We start from the raw sequence: 2,806 nt of genomic DNA, 5'->3' as shown, positions 1-2,806 counted from the left end.
GAGAAGAGGTAGACTCGAGGTAGATCAATCCTGTGGCGTTGGTTTTTACTGCATTGATACATGTTTTACCTGTGTGTCTGATTGTGAAGAGAGCATGGAGAGAAAAGTTCAGGGTAGATAGCAAAACGGAGTTTGGATGTTCTTTTCAACAGTAACTTACATCTTATCAGTTTCGGCGTCAGGCTGAAACATATAGACTCTGCACCAGTACATTAGACCCAGCACCAGAATATTTGGTGACCACACCTGAAAAAGTTTGGCTAGTACTATTCGGTCAAATTTATCCAAACTTTTGGATGACCCGAACTTTTCTCTCCGTGAGCCATAAGAGAACGCAGCAAATGGGAAGAAGAGGGTAAAAATTACAGTGGTGTTGTGAATCAAGAATTGTGACCGTGTGCACCATACTTCTCTCTCGCAGTCAGAGCAGCATGGGTGTGAAGAGAGGCGCCGCAGAGCGTTGCAGCGCAGCCTAACCAAGGCAGGGTATCTTGACCAGCTTGTCTGTCGGCGGAGACCCACCCCTTTGATTCTTCTGTTTGATGGCCCCGTTTGAAGAGGAGGTGTAGCCCAACATTGTGCCGTATCTCGTCCCATCGAGGCAGAACGAGCAGCCTCGCTCGGAGGAGAGGGGTGGCTGAGCAGGGCTGTGCGGAGCCGCGGTGATGAAACAGGAAATCAGCAACATTTGTCATAGTTTTTATCGCCATCACTGCCATGTGAGGTGGACGTCCCTCGTCAGCTGGTTGGCGTGCAAGTGGAGATCTCGGGAGATCTAGAGATCTTGGCAGGGCCTCCTTTAAAAAACGAAAGGTGCTGAGTTTGATCGCCAACAACGGTGAAAATATCGTGTGTTTTTTATTGTTGTTTTTTTTTCTGCTAGTTTTTTTGCTGCTAGTTTTTTTGCTGTTAGATTAACCAGTTTTGTCACGAATTCATCAGCATCAGGCAGCGGTGGAGACGGCACACGCCGCATGTCGTCTGCTCACCTTCTTGCTCAGGTGAAGATTTAATAGTTTTCTAAAACTAATAAATGGTAATGGTATGATGATTTTAGCCCGTTTGAAATGAAAACTGCTTGCGAAGTTTCGGTGAGTGGGTGGGATTTTAGAAGTGGTCATGGAAGAAAAAACAGCAAAAAACAAGAGCATACTGCCCAGTTTAGAAATATAGGACTAATATCAGTGTGATTTTTCAGGACTACTCTGGAAAAACAAAGGTAGGGATCAACTCCCTTATTGGGGAATGACTTTAGTGCATTCATAAAATCCTACGAAGTTTTGCTTTGTAAGAGCTGCAAAGAGAACGAATACTTCGTAAAATACACAGCGACAGTGCTTCATTTGCAAACCAGCTATAACACCCGGCCCTTATTGGTGGGTTATTGGCAAATTTTTCTACAACCCTTGCAAGCTACCTTTAAAGTTGGCACCTCTGCGATCTAAGCAAGATAGCTAACAACAAAGGCAAGGTTCAATAACTGCCATTCTAAAAGAAAATTAGAATAAGTGATTTTAGCTCAGCTGGCCGGCGACAACGTTCCACTCGTTCCACCCACCTTGGCCTCAGGAAGCCAAGCAAATGACAGCACAAATGTGCCGTATTACGATCGCGTAAAGTGTGTGCTCATATGAAATGTTACAAAACGATGATGCCACTGTTTGAGACACATAACAAACCGACACACGGACACACGCTTTACCTCGCCCATCCCGTCCCCACTACCCGTACCAACCAAGCACCACCACTTTTGTTGTTCCGTTTCACCACGCGCCAGACAGATGGCGCGCGTGAGAAAAGAGCGACTCCGCAATGACAATGACCTCACGAGAGCCCCCCACAGGGAAGACGCGTGCCAGCGCGGTGAATGCCCCGTTTCTAATAGTAAGGACGAAAGGCAGGCTTTAACCTCCTATCTAGGGATGTTGCAGAAGAACTCCTGACCTTTTATTGCATTTCGAAAGCCAATCAAACACTTAAAATGTGTTGAACCCGAGGGGCCTGCGGCCACCTTTCAACCAAACTTTGTACGTAGATTATATGATTGCGCCGAAGAGATGAGCCGAAGAGAGGGGGTGGGGTGAGGGAGGGGAGGAGGAGGGAGCGGGCAGGGAGGATACCTGGTGGCGCTACCCGCTATCTGCCATCGCTATTCATTTATTCCGCAACACAGAGGACTTCATCTACATGGCGCACCGTCCTAGGGTGGCGCGCCCAGGATAAGGGGCAGTCGCAGGCCCCGCCGGCGACAGGTCGGCCCGGAGCAGCGCCGGCTCTGGCGGTACAATATTCATCAGATGTTATCGACGGAGAGGGTGCGGTGCGGAGACAACACGCCTGCCACCGCTGAGAGATCGAGAGAGAGAGAGAGAGATTGTAGGGCGAGGGAACGGGGTTGCGACCTCGAGGCGACACGGTAAGGTCTACGATCTGACACGATCTGACAGGTATTTGTCACCCTTTATGTTGTTACATATCAACACATTGTGTTCTTATGGCACCACGAAAGCTTCCATCGTACTTTCAACTATTTCTTAATCAATCTCCAATAATGCTTCTCTCGATGGCCCCCCTTCATGTTTATGTCATACGGGCCCGAAATCGGGAGAGAAGCAGGAGGGAGGCATTATTGCGAGGGGCAGCTGCCTCAGCGTGCGGAGCCGTGCGGAGCCGTGCGGAGCGGACACCGGTCCATTTCCCCCTCATCTTCCGCGAGTGCTATCCGCGCGCGGGGCGGGGCCGGCGGGGCAGATGGAAGGAGGTGGAGAAGGAGTGGCAGATGGCGAATGGAAGGTAGGGGAGGGGG

Source organism: Frankliniella occidentalis, unplaced genomic scaffold (genome assembly GCF_000697945.3).
Source record: "Frankliniella occidentalis isolate FOCC.00 unplaced genomic scaffold, Focc_3.1 Scaffold17, whole genome shotgun sequence".
Taxonomy (NCBI): domain Eukaryota; kingdom Metazoa; phylum Arthropoda; class Insecta; order Thysanoptera; family Thripidae; genus Frankliniella; species Frankliniella occidentalis.
The sequence above is the reverse complement of the archived record's forward strand: the minus strand, read 5'-3'. Positions refer to the sequence as shown.